General features: G+C 36.9%; 1 long non-coding RNA gene across 1 annotated transcript; it reads right to left on the bottom strand.

Moving 5' to 3' along the window:
• Positions 1–786: 786 nt before the first annotated feature.
• LOC132842266 (uncharacterized) lies at positions 787–1,371 on the bottom strand. Its single transcript, XR_009648013.1, has 3 exons — positions 1,316–1,371; positions 1,133–1,187; positions 787–1,005 (listed from the first exon to the last, which is right to left on the bottom strand). It is a non-coding gene; the product is annotated as an uncharacterized LOC132842266 (long non-coding RNA).
• Between the last annotated feature and the right edge of the window lie 16,163 nt (positions 1,372–17,534).

Genomic DNA, 17,534 nt, shown 5'->3' with positions numbered 1-17,534 from the left:
AGTGAGCCACATGGGAAAAAGCATCACTAGGGGGCAGTGCCACTGCATAGCCTGGTTAAAAAGGAGTAAAAAAAACCCAACGTCCCATTTTGATCCTATTTTCAGTTTTGATGAAAACACATTGAGGTTGTGTTTATAACTGTTTTCACATTTATAACATACACATATGTCTAATATAAGTCTAATATAGAGCTTACTGCCTGATATTCTGCGCTCATAAACTGTGCTAATGCATGTGCTCTGAAGTGTAACAATCTGTCTATTGTACACTGATATTCTGAACTGATTGTCTAGAATTTATTTATTTATTTATTTAAATAAACATTTTATACTGGTCACTTCTGGTCATTTCTATTATTATTACATTGAATTATTACATACATGGAATTATTTTAAAAATCTTATATAAAAGAAAGAGATCTCTTGTCCAACATACATTGTGTGCAAATTCTTTTGTATTTTCAATCATTATAGTACACTGTCATTTTTTATCAGAAAGCTCAAAGCTTACATGAATTAAATGACTGAATCTTAAATAATTTTTAAATAAAATTGAGCTAGGAATGCTTTCTCTGCACTTGTACTTTCCTTGTGAACTCTCTAGATGTCCTTTCCAGTGACATCATTCAAGTCACAGATGTTTTTCTCCACATTGAGCACACAACACACACAACACACACACACACACACTCACACACACACATACACACACACACACACACACACACACACACACACACACACACACATATATATATATATACCCCCACACACACACACACACACACAAAAACAGGGGCCAGTAAAACCAGGGCCAGCTTCTGCTGAGGCCGTTACCCACAATTCACGGCGGCACTGGATAGTTCCCACTAGGTTCTGGTCGGCTTGGAAACGGCAACTTATTAATCTTGTGATGGAGGGCCAGCTGCCTGAATCACCACCGACCTGCTTGTGCGCCTTCTCTCTTTCTACTTCATTTACTTCCAGTTTCTTGTCTGTTTACAGCTAAAAGAGAGAAAAAACATGACATTTTAACCTGCACATCACTGATACATGAATAAAGTTTATAATAAAATAAATGCTTCCACACATAATATTCTTTTTGAGTGTTACGTGTTTTGGTGTTACATACTTTGTAAAGTGGCCCTGAGTGATAGCAAGGCACTAGATGCACTGAAACCATAAATCTAAAGATGTTGTAGAAGAACACAAAATTAGTCTATTTATTTTTCTTTCACTTTGAGGTTGTTTACTCATTTTTAAGTGTTTAATTTAATCTTTATTCATAAATAATGTAACTTTTGATGTAATGTACCTGAGCTCAAAAATTATGAGAAATATTACTTAAATATTGATAAATGATGAATGATGTATCCATCAAAATCATGTATTTCTTCTAGGTTTTTCTTGCTATTTTTCTGTCCAGTTTTTTTAAAGTAAAAAAGAAAATCCCGTTGCTGATGAGGTTGGCTAATTCAGGCCAAGCGCTTCAGTTCCCCAAGCTTTAATGATATTCCCGCGGCATATCGGACCGCCGTTGCCTGGAGACCGGATTTCAGCTCGGCCCCTCTCTCCATTCCCACACATCAGAACTCTGAAAAGCAAAGTTTTTTTCCTCCAGAAGCTTTTGATTCGGTCCGGGCCGAGGCCCTTCCCCCTGCTGGGGCGGTTTGGGTGGGCAGGACGCTGGTCACACATCAAGGCCTGGAAACAAAGCCCCCAGGAAACCTGCCTTACACACACACACACACACACACACACACACACACACACACACACACACACATTCTCTATGCCTGGAGTAACTGCACTGACCTCCATTTCTTCACCATCAATTCAAAGTCTAATGTTCACATTACTATCCTATAACAGCAGGTCCCTGAGTGTTTTATTCCTCTTATACCACAGCAATTCTTAATAAAAACAACTCTCCCTAGCTGTTCTCAGTTAGTTTTTGCAGCTTTAAACTGTCATTTTACCAGCTGCCTCTTTTTTCTCTCTTGAAGGTATAAAGACAATTGAACAGCTTCCTAACAAACTACAATGTATAAACTCCTCTGTCATGAAGATATAAGAAAATGTAAAGTTTCAGCTTTATCTCTGACTTACAAAGTGCCGACACTGGTGACTCCTTCCAGAAAACTTCACCAAATCAGTGAATTTTTGGAATCCCTTTATGTGTAGTGTTTTCCAGACACATCTCAGTGAACGAGCTGCCACTACAGGAGTGAAATAGTATTACCTCAAGCACGTCAACATAAACCTGTCATTTGCAGTCTGCCATTTGTTATAGACAATGAATCAACTCCTTCTGACCAATCACAACCCAGACTTTGACAGCACTCTTGTGTAATAACCTGTAATGAGTTGTAAACACATATCACCTTCACTTTTCCAGGTGCAGGATATATAAATCTCTCCAACATCACTGAACTATAGATGAGTCAACTTTATGTATATTATACACGGATAATAGAGGCCCAATATTAATATTAATAATTAATACACACAATATTAACACACACTGCTAACACAATAACACTTTTTGATATAATATATAGCACACAGTTGTAGAAGGGAAATTGTTGAAATCAAACTATCAAAAAGTGAGCCTGTTCCTCCCACTTGTATCATGGAGTTTCTCCCATACCATTGTCACCTCTGGCTTACTCATCAGGGATAAATTTAGTAAAGTATATAAAGTAAAATTTGTATTAGAAATGTATAGATTTGATTCAGAGGGAAGTTGTGGCCTAATGGTTAGAGAGTTTGACTCCTAACCCTAAGATTGTGGGTTCGAGTCTCGGTCCGGCAATACCACGACTAAGGTGCCCTTGAGCAAGGCACCGAACCCCCAACTGCTCCCCGGGTGCCGCAGCATAAATGACTGCCCACTGCTCTGGGTGTGTGTTCACAGTGTGTGTGTGTTCACTGCTGTGTGTGTGCACTTTGGATGGGTTAAATGCAGAGAAAAAATTCTGCGTTTGGGTCACTATACTTAGCTGTATGTCACGTCAGGTCGTCACTAGATATCTGTAAAGCTGCTTTTTGGAGATGTTGGTTGTTGAAAGTGCTATACAAATAAAATATAATTTAACTAAAACGTGTAATGAAGCAAAACTTTGAAATATTATAGGCCTCAAAGATTTCCAATCACTAAACTGATCTTACAGCTCTCCCGGAAATCAGTTCTTCCACATCGTACAAATTAGCCACACTTTTCCCATTGCATTGTATGAATGGAGTATGAATTGTTGAGGATGTTGCTGTCAGTCATACACAAGCAAGGACTCGTCTCATATTGCAGAGGGAAATAAAGGCAGCGTTTGTGAAGGGCCTTATCGAGACTTTGTTGTGTAGGCCTGTGATGTGATAAGGTCCAGCAACAACGAGAAGACTGTTTCTGCACTCGGGGAAGCACGGAGGCCTCCTTCTGAGAAAGAGAGAGTAGCATTTTCTGTTTGGATGGATATTTAGAGAGATTTTAAGATGGAAATGAAATGTTGAAACTTTTAATTAACTGTATGAACGGTGCCTTTTAATCTTTCAAGTCTTCATTCACTAGGTTTTTGATATAGGGCACAAACCTTACATTTATTGACCCAGCTAACAATTCTAGGTTAGCACAATGTATTATGACCATTACACTTTCTAGGATCTTTTAATTAATGTTCAATTACCTATTTATACTATGTCCTGTAATCATCAACATTCCTACAATGTCCCATTTTTAGTACACACTCAAATTTCTGTTAGGTTAGATTGGGTTTAACTGGGAATGATGTAGGATTGTATACAATGAATTATATACATTCTCAGGAAACTCACAGATCAAACATTAAATTAAAGTTTTTAGAAGCATGGATATTCTGAGAGGGTTTTCCTATATTGTTTTTGTAAATGTGTTTTCATATAATGGTTTGTAAACATTAACATTAATGTTTGCATCATGTAAAATTTTGTCTGTGAATGTAGTAGAAATAAAACTTTTAGAGAATTAATGTAAATGTTCCAAAAAGTTCCCAGATATATCAAATCTAAGATAAAAAAGTGTTTACATTTTTATAAGTAAATATGTTGCAGAAACGTTGTAAATATCTTTATAATACATTGCAGAAAAATGTCTTAACATTCCTAAAATGTACTTTTAGGAACTTAGAAATGTGTTTGAAAACGATTTTCATAATGTTAGAATTAGAAGTTTTATTAAAGTTTTATTAAAGATCTTTTATCAACTTTTCTTTACATAAACACATCCATATGGATGAGAAAACCATCTTTTTTGTAAGGTATCAAACAGCCTTGCTTTATTTGTTTTTTTTTTTTTTTTTTTACAATTTGCAACTCAACATATATTTCTGGGACTCGAGTGCTCAAACCCCCTGGCTCCCAGTGTCCCCTCCCGTGTCCACCTCGACATTCCCATGTGCTGATGTAAGCCTCTCAAATGAGCTGGGCCGTAGATTAGCGCAGTGTTTCCAGGCACTACACACTCCAACGGCTTTCCACTCCAGGGCTCTCACTCAAGCCCAAACCCTCCCAGAGTGCCATTTCAAATTAATTAAGCCTTTTTCTCATCGGCCACCGCTGAGTCCTTGCATCTCCAGACCATGTTTCTCTCTTCAAAACCTTCATAAGCTTTCTGATGAGGGAAAAAACTTTTGGGGGAAATGACAATATGAGCAGGTTAGGGGAATTTTTTAATACAATGCAGAAGTGGCATTATTGAACCTGTGCTTTCAGGGAGACATTTATAAAGAGAGAGCTTTCGAATGTGCATAAGGTCGTAAGGTCATGTTTTAAACTCACATTGAGAACATTTTCCAGGAAACTCAACTCTAAGATCATCAAAATCATCATTATTTCCAGTGCTTTGCTGTTTGGCATTGTAGAGCGGAATAATTACTTAGAACTACAGTACTAGATGTTTATTGACACCATTTTACTGTATTTACAGCAGGAAACATGCAAATCTACTGCATGACCAGCATTGCTGGGGCAACAAGAGCAGGTCTATTGAGGTAAATCTGATCTACCAATAGCTTTGCTTCTAGTTGTAACTACACAGTGTAATAAATAATTCATATAATACTAACTAGTGTCTTAATGAACACTACTTCAGAATTAAATTGCTCCAAATCAAACAGTTTATTTATCTACAGTAGCTTGTCTAGCTAAGCAATACTTATCATTAGTGCTAGGTACTGTATACTAACTATTTAACCAGTTAAAGTTAAAAATGTTTTTGTTTCCTGGTAAGTATTATATCATTTTAGGCTTGGTGTAGATAAAAGCTTTAAATTGTGTCATAATGTAATACTATGTAAAGTTTAAGATATTGTATCTACATCAGTTTATAAGCTACTTTTGATATTATCTGTTACATTAGCATCTATATAATGGTACAACTTTGCATTTTCTGATAAACTTCCTATAAATCCTACTGTATCACACCTACCATAAAAAAACAACACAAATCTAAATCTTATAGTCCAGTAGTATTAGCATAACATTTAAACATGCAGACATCTGTATGGAGTGAATTAGCATAAATTAACATTGTCAGCAAAGCCAAGAAGCTCCTGCTGTTTGCATAAAATGATGGATCGATGAGCTTTCTGCCCTAAATGTTAACAAACTCCCCCTTAAAACACCACCTCCTGCCCCCCTCTCTGGAAGTTTACTGATGCTATCTCTGGTTTCCCCAAGTCACTGAAAAAAATATTGGCATCTCTGATTGTTCTCTTTATCTCAGCACAGTGGTGGAAAAAAGAAAGAGACACGTGTTCGTTTTGGTGGCACATGTGCTGGGCTTTTCAACAGCTTTCTTTTGCGCTCGCCTCTCTCTCTCCCTCTCCCTCGCTCTCTCACTTCATTCTTCTGTCCGTTTGCTTAATTAGATGCGAGTTTGAGTCGTGTTTCATTACATCACCTCTTTAGAGGGGCCCTTCGAGACAGACCAGCTCTGATCAAGCCATGAAACTGAGGAGTGGAGATAGGCACAGATGCAAGACACCGTATTAGGCACAGTATTAATTACAGATTTTAAGGTTTAATTAAAAAAGTTATTAAAATATATAAGTATATGGAAGTGTATAAAAACAAACAAATTCAAATTTCCAATTTTTTGCATTTTTGTCTTTTTCTCTCTCTAGCATTTAAAGCTTTTTCCCTTTGATTTTTCTAAGTAGACTTCAGTTCAGAACCAAAATCCCTGGGGCAGAGTCAAATTGATCTAGCCCCTCCTATCTGGGCAGAATTAAGGTGAATAAATACGTGTTGTTTAAGAGTTAGGGGTTGTTGTTGAGTTTTGGTTGTAGGATTAGTTAGATCAGGTCCAGCTCCACCCCTGGACCTTTGTTTTTACAGGGAGGACCTAATATCTTTGTTGTTATGTGTAACACGTAGTTATATGAATATAGGCTACTCTGGCAAGCTGAGATAGCTAACAGTCATGTAAGAAACACTAAACAAATACACAGGATAACATTAAAAATTTGCAAATGTTAATGTTAATTAAAGATTCATTTGAATAGGAAAAAGTGATTGCAAATGAAGTCAATAGCATATGTCCAGATATAAAGAATTACTATTAATTGTTGTAATAACTTTAACGTTAGCAAACTTTTAAAATGACAAACAGTGATTCATATATAAAATGTCTTGCTTCTGCTGTAAAATGTTGCTGATTTAACATGATTTGAACCTGATTCTGTTGTTAACGTGCTACTGATCATTACACAAAATTAATAATTTAAGACATGCAGTAGTTTTGTCTGGCTGTTTGATTGCATTTCCAAGGGGAAGAAAAAGTGAGAAAAAGAAGCGGTCCTAAGACATATCCTTGTGGAACACAGATCATTTTCATTTCATCTGCATTGCCATTTAATCAACTCCAGCTGACCAATCAGAATACTGCATACAATACTGTGACGTGTTACTCCACATTGTGCCACTCCACTTCAACCAAAGTAGTCTATAATGGAATCCAGTTGTCATCTTTATAAAACCGTAAGATTTCCCTGCCCTGATTAACGCTACTGATACGATCATGTTTTGGTCAGAAACTTTAACACTGAGTTCATTTCTTTTTTCAGGAATTCTGTCGCTCCCTGTTTCAGTGTCAGATCAGCGCCTCACTTTTCTCTCTCTTGTCTCTGCTCTGCACTTTGCAGAAGTTTGATTAATCAAGATAATTAATTTCTCTGTAAATTACAGCCTTCATTCGAGCTGCCTTTAGCTGGAGTGAGAGCTGTTTTGACAGGACAGCATGCGGGTTGTCTTTAAGCGCAACTCGGCCCTGTTTAATGACAAAGATATCATGTGGTGCATCTTCAAACACGACGCTGACACGTGGTATTTATGCAGTCATTCTGTAACAAGGCAAATTGCACTTTTTATGACATTCGGAGGTTTCTTTCGTGAGATACAGACGTAGGCTGGTGCTGATTAATAATGCATTTTTTTATTTTAATAAAAACTGATTTTAAAAAAGACGAAAGCATCAAAAGAGACAAAGAGCCATTGTGTATTTACAAAATTATCCAGTCCTGTCATTGTGGCAGTGAGTCACGTTTGAAGGCGGCATAAAGTCGCATAAAGGAGCAATTTAATTCTAATTTCGCTCCAATCTGTGTCTGAAACAATTGAAACAGGGATTTGATGTGTTTATCTCAGTGTGTAATTAGGTATTGTTCGTCATTGAAAAGTTTCCATCGGGAGGAACGAAGCTGCGTCGGCAAGAGTGTTAGCGCTTAATCTTTTTACTTCAGGAATCAGTTTTCTGTTGTGTTAAAACTTATTTGGCGTGTGTGAATCCACCAGTATCACCAGATTTATCTTAATTATTTCACAAGCTGAAGCAGAGAAGTTCTTTATCCTAGAATTGTAACCCTGAACAATGTTTGAAACATGCTAAGGCTTCATGGGATTTCACCCACCTTTTTTTATGCATAGAAACAAAGATGGAAAAACAAACAGACTTTCAGTGTTATAGAAACTCTCTGCTAGTAAAAGGTGTCAAATTTGATAGAGGAATGAAATCATTAAATATTTTATTTTTGGATTAAATAATGACTTAGCTTTTTTGCATTGGTTGAATTCTCATTGCATTGACATCTATTTCAGTTCTACTTCATTGGTTTGGATTTGCATTTTGCAAAATTAAACACTAGGGTATGCAGGAATGAATGTTTGTACAGAAAAAAAAACTTCACAAAAGAATCACAAAAATCACCCAAGCATTTATTTTCATCTAAATCTCCAGATCTTAAGTTTATCAGCTTAAAAAAATTCTGCAACTCAAAACATATAGGACTGAGTCGCTTCCTCCTGTCGAGTTAAATCGGAGACAAATCTCTCACTAGAGCTCATTTGAAAGTGAACTGACACCACCACATCATCACTGCTCAGATGCTCTCAGAGCCTACGTCTCACTTGATAGAAGAATTCTCCATGATTCACCTTAATACCACACCTTAAGAGCTATTCCTATTGTCAAATGATTTCTATAGATCATCACAACTGATCACATTGACAACATGATGGAATGTACTTTTTCCCCTTTAAACCAGCAGCAACTTTCATTTCCAAATGTAAACGCAAGCAGTTAATTAATTCATATCAAAAAAGAGAAAAAAAAAAAAAACAGACAATGAGCATGCAAACGTTAGAGAAAATGTAATATTCAACACCTGGGTAGTTTGAGTAACTATTAGTTAGATAATTCTCTTTATGTATGTTTGATGGCAAATATCATAACAGAATTTGGTTCAGCTACCCAACTAGTTATCAACTTTCTTGGCATTTTTATACATAAAGGAAATGTTTGCAGTTAAAGAATGTTATATATAATTATGTGAAAGAAAGAACAACATTAATGATGCATTCATTTTGACTGTTTTTTGTACATCATGTGATACATTTAGCAGAAAGATTTAAGAAAACTCTTTTACAATTTTGACAGGAAAAAATAATCTTAAACAGACCAATACATAGTACTGAAATTTTAAATAGTACCATTTAATCAAAGCGCCCCCACAACACACACACAATGGTATCTTAAGCAAATGCAGCTTTGTGTACATTTCTCAGTGGGTTGATTTGGGGGTCCGAGGGGATCTCTGTCTTTCTGTTACTCTCTCTCTCTCTCTCTCTCTCTCTCTCTCTCTCTCTCTCTCTCTCTCTCTCTTGCTTTGTCTGTGTATGTATGTGTGTGTGGTTATTGAACACTGGATTAGATGCCTGTGTCTCCAGCGTCACATGACAAATGACTAATTAACTTCCACAAATCGGCTTTAACGTAAAAGCGAAAGTGAAGTGGATCAAAAACTAGAACATGACCTTTTGGTATATTTGAAAGTACCTAAAAAGTATCTAATGCATTTTTTAGAGAGGTTCATGTGAGCTATTTTTGATAACCGGAATTGAATTTTTTGTATTTAATCAAAATTTTATAACTAATTATTACAATTAACAATAATTCTATACAAATAAAAAAAAATTCTAATTATCTACCTGATCATATCTATTTTATACATTGACCTATATATTCTATATATTCATTTCATCATGTATTGTATTAGCAAAATGACTAATCAAATGATTTACTCTCTAAATGATTCACTCCACTGTCTCCATTTGTATTGTTCACAAATAATACGATAGAGCAATTATTCAGTGTTGTGTCGTCTATAGTGTATAAATAGCATAAAATAAAATATTAAATAATAGGGGTCACATATTGGGATATAAAATGTATATCACATATTATGATATAAAAACTTTTATAAAAGTAAAAATTTTATAAAAGTAATGTTACTTGATCATTTAGATTTAGAATTAGATCATGGATTATCGGTCTGCTGTGTTTGTGACCTCAAATTATATTCCAATTTATATATTTACTGCATGTATTTAACAATTTATAAACACAATGAGATGATCTTCATATACTTTTCCTGCTTTAAATTGTATAGTATGTCATTAATCATTTTATTGGATGTTCTCTCAGTTGATGAAATCTCTATGTATGTAAAATACATAGATTTTTAGTAATTACTTGTTTCTTAATTTGTTTCAGAATTTGACATTTTGCTTTGAGTTCTATCATTGCTCCACTGTGGTTTGATTGTTAACCTGGCAACAGACCTTACATGAAGTTTGTCATATAAGTTTGTAGAAATGGTCCTTATATAATTATATAAACTATATTTTTATTAATGTTATATAATTTTAGATATTTATATGCATTTATATAACTATATTGCTGATAAGTGCTTATTGAATGTATCAGTCCATGTAGTCCCTCCTTTGCTCTTAATAACCTCTACTCTTACGGTAAGATTTTTACAATATATTTTGGAAGCTGGCTGAGAAGGTTTGTGCTTTTTAAGCCTCAAAAGCATTAGTAACATCGAGGAGGCCTTGTGTGCTGTTGTTCAAATTCATCCACAAAGGTGTTTAGTGGGCTTGAGGTCAGGTTTCTTCCACACCAACCTTGGTAAACCATGTCTAGTCATCTTTATTCTAGCATCATGTGTGTGTGTGTGTTGTTTGTGTGTGAACTATATAAGAATGATCCTAATGTATACTGTACAATTGTAATTTGTATTCTATAGAATTCAGCGACAGGCCTGAGCTCCACAGGTGTGCACATCATTAAAAATAAACTCAGATAAATACATAACTAATTAATTGAACATGTCCATTGAAGTTCACGTCTTGGTGAATGTGGATTGCAACCAAGTTGCCTCTGAGAAAATTTCTGATTAGCATTTAGCTTATCAATTAGGTATTAAAGTGAGACACAGAGAGTGACAGCAAGAGAGAAGAGCGAATTAGCTGAGACGTAAAGTGTTGGTTATTAAGGGTGATATGGGGAAAAAATATCAGAGTGTACATTCCTCTCTGAACACAGGATTTCAAAGCAAGGGCAATTATTTGCTCAGTAGGCTTCACTAATCCTGCTTTATCTGCATGGACACCAGTGAAAACCAGTAGACTGATCAAAAAAAGAGAGAAAGAGAGAGAGAGAGAGAGAGAGAGAGAGAGAGAGAGAGAGAGAGAGAGAGACGGCTATTTGGATCCAAAGCTTTAAAACTGAGACGATTCCTTTTTAATGAAGCTGATTAAGCCAGTTTATTGGCTCTCTTCTAATGGAATACCTTTGTTTCTTTCATCTTTTTAAACTCTCTCTCCCTCTCTCTCTCTCTCTCTCTCTCTCTCTCTCTATCTATCTATCTCTGATGATTTTGAAGCACCTCAACCATATTCTTGTTTGATATATAATAAAGAAATGCATTTTTATTAAAGAAATGCAGTATTTAGTGTCTCAGTCTTTTAGGATCTATTTCATTTAAATGATTTGTTCATTTGTAGCTTTTCATATAATGCAAAAGTGGTACTGAAAGTGTATATTGCAAATACATGCTTGAAATCTTAATCTCACACTGGATTAGCTCAAATGGAACTAAATGGATTCTCTGAACAAAAGAATGAATCACCTTGTTGCAGAATGATTCACTGAACCAACCACTAATTGAACAACAGAGGACTGAAGCTTTGTGTCTACCAAAAAATTCACTGCTTTAAATATTCAAAATATAAGAAGTAATAAAAAGTATTAAATCTCATCCATGACCAAAAGATTCACTGATTCATGCATTGATCCAGTGAATGACTGAAAAGCAAAGCTCAGTTATGTCTGAAAGATTCACTGATTCAGTGAGCCTCTGATAAAAAGTACTGATTAGCACAATCAAATTAGCAGAGATGTGTTTCATAGTGTGCAGAACATTTGCAGAACAAGAGAGGAGGGAATCTGGGTCAATAAAGAAACATTCACTGATTCAAATAGTGATTTACTGAATGAAATAAGAGTGCTCAAGCAAGGAGTGAATCTTGATCAAAAGATTCCTTGATTCGAACATTGGTTCAGTGAATAAGAAAAGGGCAAATCTTAGCAAGAACAAAAGATCACAGATTTAAAGTCTGATCTGCCTAATGACAGGAGAGGGTTTCAAAATCCGATTGCTACTGTATGAGGCTAATGTAGCTAACAGATAAACAAATCTAGCCTACAGTTTAGCATAATGTAATGAAATTGCATTGTGTAAATGGAATACATTTCATTTTTAGTCTACCTTGAGACAAATTTATTTTCTTGCTCTCTCTGTCTGACTGATCATTTTTGAATCACACATATAAGTAAACACACACATACACACACACACATACACACACATAACGTTTAATTCATAGCAAGAGTAGGTGAACAGTGATTTCGGCCCGGGGCACATTTCACACACAGCCAGGTGTGTGTACATCACAGAACTGTAAAAAAGGCTGTGTAATTATTTTAGCAAGAAGTTGCTGACAGCAAATGCCTTCCCCTCCGTCTCACGCATCACTTAAGCTGCTAATAAAGATGTGTGTTCATTGATTTAAGCCGACTAATGATACTTTTCAACTCAAACACACCGAAACTTTCTCTGTGCATCTGGCGGAATAAGCAGGAACGGTTCTGAAGTACCATAGCGGCACACTGGTCTGGAAAATACACTGTAAGATTTATAGAGCAAACATTTATGCGTCCTGGTTAATAAATCACAAATGTTTCTTAGATAAGGGGAGTTTCCTGAGTTGAGAAAGCCAGGAATGTTCTTTCCACTTCAGAGAAAGCGTTTTGTAGGTGTGCTGAAAACAGTAGATGTTTATAACCAGTGGTGTGATGATACATTGTAGTAAAATGCTATGATAATAAACTTTCTTTTCTTATCTATGTGTTTTACTGCTGTACTTTTAACACCATGCTGCAGAGACAGAGATAATGTTAGGATGGCAAAATATTTCTATATGTTGTGTGTCACTTGAAATCTGTAAAAACTATAATAACACAATCGGTATTATGACATTATACATTCTTGCTATAATGTTCTTAGTATTTTCAGTACTTTAGTAACACCTACTTATTTCACTGATACATCCAGACTCAATTTACAATCTAATTGCATGTAATGCAATGTATAATTTTCTTGTCCTTTTCCTTATTTATTTTTTTAATAATAATTCTAGATGAAATAATGAAACAAAATAAACGAAAGAGCTCATCATTATCTAAGTTCATCACTAGCTAGCAAACATAGCAATTATTCATACGTTTTAAATTTCTTGTTTGATTTTTATGATTTTCTTGTTTTCTAAATTGCAGAATCTATCACTTTGTTTTGAGTTTTTGTTTTATTTTCAGATTTAAAAAATGTATAAAAATGTATCTTGATTTTAAAAAGATTTTTAAAAAATCTGTATGTTGGTTTTATGAGTTGAAAGAAGAAATTATCCTAATTTATATAGACTATATACCAAAAGTATGTGGACACCTGACCATCACTATCATGTGTGCTTTCTGAATGCCCCAACCCATTTTAACCCCCTTTTTCCTTTATAATAACTTCCACTCTAAGGCTTTTTACATTATATTTTGTAAGGTGGTTGAGGAGATTTGTGCTCGTTCAGTCACAAAAGTCTTCAACAGACCAGATTGATGATCTGGTGAAGAGGCCTGGTGTGCAGCCGGTGTTCCAGTGTTTAGTGGGCTTGAGACCATACATGTTTTACAGCTAAAAAAGTTACCACTTTGGTATTTGCTGGTACTTGCATAATTATATTATTATGATGTCATAACAGCTTAGCATCACTTGGTTCCTTTTGTGACAATGGAAACTACGCTCATATGTATCTCTGCTCCTGAATCAGTTTTATACAAAGACAGAGAAAGAGTCTGGATTCAATGTAGGACAATGTTTATCACTGTTTGATCATGAAAGATTCACACATCAATGAAAACACATGTATATTGTAGTGGAAGTTTTAAAAATGAGTGTTATGTAATCCTAGTAGCCTAGAACTGAAAAGGGGCATAAAGGGGCCATAAAGGATGACAGTTTGTTTTGTTGTTATAGTGTTATATGTTTCGAATTCTTGCAATGAAGCAGGGAATTATTAAAAATAGGTAGTATAGAAGTGTGAAAGGTGACTTCAGGTATTTATCTTAACTGCTAGCGTCAGCTAACATGCAGTGACAAGCATTATTATAGAATAATCAGCTAAATCTTTTAGAGTCAGTGAATATTTTGTCATGTTATATGGTATTTTCTTCATTATTCCAACAAAAATTAATAAACCTGAAATCATTCCATATGTCAAACATTTTGGGGAAAAAAGCTTATTGGAAAAATGAAAATCCATCTGTGTCGATTCCTGCACTGTCCTGGAGCAAAGCTAGAATTTTATTTGAAATCCGAGCTTTGCTGAATGACACTCTTTTTAATGTTCCTTCCTCCCCCTCTCCTGTCCCCTACATGCCTCCTATTAAGCAGTGTTTTGACATATATTACAACTCTTTCAGCATCCTCCTACTCCTCTTTCCTTGACAGCCAGATCACACAAGGCCTCCCAAATTATTAGGGAAGGTGCTGCCGTGCTGCTTTTCCTCAACTAGCTTCCTTTTGTTCTGTTTTCAATCTCACCTGGACATGTCGGAAATGGAACGGAGCCCCAATTTACGAGCTGCAATTTGAAAATGTATTCTCAACTACGTTTTTTTGTACAGATGAAACATCTGATTTTACACTTTAAAGCAAACATGTTTGACTCGCTTCTGATGTTTTGTGCCTGTTCTGAGAATTGAAATGACAATGTATGTAAAGTCAGACATGAAGCTGATCATATCCCCCATAAAATGTTACTAAATTGCAGGGAAAAGGGTTTGAGGCCATTTTCTGCTCTTTAATTTTAGAGCGATCTCCATGTTGACAAATCTGACAGATGTCAAAATGAAGATTTATTGCAACATGCATGCCTCAAATTTGCCAGAAGGCAAAAAAATGTATATGTTGTTTGTAATTTTGATTGACAACAATAATAGTTCAAATTTATTAAACACCTTTTTTAAACCCAAAGTTGTTTTACAGAAAGTACAATTAACAATAATAATAATTTGATTATTTATAATAATACTAATGTTTTTAATAATAATAATAATAATAATAATTTTAGAATTTGCTCACTTGGGGTCATGTGCATGGGTTCAGAGAATAAAGACGAATGGCTAGGTGTATGGCTTTCGAGAGTGTAGGAGACAGCACCAGTAGTATCGTTTAGAGAGTTAAGATGTCTTCAATATATATCCCTGGCAATCTGTGGGATGGAGTCAAATGTATGTCTTAAGGAATTTGAGGGGTTGGAGTTAGATGTGTGGCTCCAGAGAAGTGGGACTGTGTCTCGCTGAAGAATCCTGTTGACTGGAGTCAGGTGTACAGCTTCAGAAACCTGAAGGGGTGGAGTCAGGTGTACAGCTTCAGGAAGATGAGGGGGTGGAGTCATATGTACAGCTTCAGAAACCTGAGGTGGTGATGTCAGTTGTACAGCTTAAGAAAGATGAGGTGGTTGAGACAGGTGTTCAGCTTCAAAATCCTAAGGGGCTTGAGACAGGTGTACAGCTTTAAAAACCTTAGAGGGTGGAGTCAGGTGAACAGCTTCAGAAAGATAAGGTGGTGGAGTCAGGTGTACAGCTTCAGAAAGATGAGGTTGTGGAGTCAGGTGTACAGCTTCAGAAAGATGAGGGGTTGAGTCAGGTGTAAATCTTAAGAAAGATGATGGGTGGAGGCAGGTGTACAGTTTAAGAAAGATGGGGTGGAGGCAGGTGTACAGCTTAAGAAAGATGAGGGGTGGATATGGGTGTACAGCTTAAAAGCTTAAGAAAGAAGAGGGGGGTTCATTCAGGTATTCACCTTCAGAAAGATGAGGTGGTGGAGACAGGTGTACAGCTTAAGAAAGATGAGGGGGTTGAGTCAGGTGTTCTGCTTCAGAAACTCGAGGGGCTTCAGACAGGTGTACAGCTTCAGCACCCTGAGGGGATGGAGTCAGGTGTACAGCTTCAGAAAGATGAGGGGGTGGAGTCAGTTGTACAGCTTCAGAAACCTGAGGACGTGGAGTCAGGTGTACAGCTTCAGAAACCTGAGGGGTGGAGTCAGGTGTACAGCTTCAGAAACCTGAGGGGTGGAGTCAGGTGTACAGCTTCAGAAACCTGAGGGGTGGAGTCAGGTGTACAGCTTCAGAAACCTGAAGGGGTGGAGTCAGGTGTACAGCTTCAGAAACCTGAAGGGGTGGAGTCAGGTGTACAGCTTCAGGAAGATGAGTGGATGGAGACAGTTGTTCAGATTCAGAAACCTGAGGAGTGGAGACAGGTTATAGCTTAAGAAAGATGAGTGGGTGGAATCAGGTATACAGCTTCAGAATACTGAGGGGGTGAAGACAGGTATACAGCTTAGGAAAGATGAGGGGGTTGAGACAGGTGTACAGCTTCAGAAAGATGGGGGGTTGTGAAAGGTTTCAAGATTCAGAAACCTGAGGGGGTTGAGACAGGTATACAACTTAAGAAAGATGAGGGGGTTGAGACAGGTGTACCGCTTCAGAAAGATGAGGGGGTTGAGAGAGGTTTCAAGGTTCAGAAACCTGAGGGAGTGGAGACAGGTGTACTGCTTTAGAAAGATGAGGGGTTGAGTCAGGTGTACAGCTTCAGAAACCTGAGAGGATTGAGACAGGTGTACAGCTTACAAAAGATGAGGGGATGGAGTCAGGTGTACAGCTTCAGAAAGATGAGGGGGTGGAGTCAGGTGTACAGCTTCAGAAACCCGAGGGCGTGGAGTCAGGTGTACAGCTTCAGAATCCTGAGGGGGTTGAGACAGGTTTACAGCTTAAGAAAGATGAGTGGGTGGAGTCAGGCATACAGCTTCAGAATCCTGAGGGGGTTTAGACAGGTTTACAGCTTAAGAAAGATGAGTGGGTGGAGTCAGGCATACAGCTTCAGAATCCTGAGGGGGTTGAGACAGGTATACACCTTCAGAAAGATGGGGCGTTGAGACAGGTTTCAAGGTTCAGAAACCTGAGGGGGTGGGGTCAGGTGAACAGCTTAAAAGAGATGAGGGGGTTGAGTCAGGTCTTCAGCTTCAGATACCTGAGAGGATTGAGACAGGTGTATAGCTTAAGAAAGATGAGAGGGTGGAGTCAGGTATACAACTTCAGAAACCTAAGGGGATTGAGACAGTTATACAGCTTAAGAAAGATCAGGGGCTTGAGACAGGTGTACAGCTTCAGAGAGATGGGGGGATGGACTCAGGTGTAAAGCTTCAGAAAGATGAGGGGACTGAGACATTTGTAAAGCTTCGGAAACCTGAGGGGGTAGAGTCAGGTTTACAGCTTCAAAAAAGTTAAGGGAGTGGAGTTAGGTGTGTGGCTTATGATGTGTGGGTGTATAGAGGTAAGTAAATGTATGGAGGAATATGCCAAGTATAGGTTTATGGCAACAGGAGGTTAAGGTCTGGAATCAATCTGTAGAGGGTGCATGTGTATGGCTCCTGGCTTCAGTAAGCAGACGGGTGGAGCTAGGTGTATTGTAATGGGTGGAGTCAAGAATAAGGCAAGGGGTGGAGCCAGGTGTATGGCTTCTGATGAATGACTCCAGAGAGATGAGA

The sequence above is a fragment of the Tachysurus vachellii genome, chromosome 1 (assembly GCF_030014155.1).
Source record: "Tachysurus vachellii isolate PV-2020 chromosome 1, HZAU_Pvac_v1, whole genome shotgun sequence".
Lineage (NCBI taxonomy): Eukaryota > Metazoa > Chordata > Actinopteri > Siluriformes > Bagridae > Tachysurus > Tachysurus vachellii.
The sequence above is the reverse complement of the archived record's forward strand: the minus strand, read 5'-3'. Positions and strand labels throughout refer to the sequence as shown.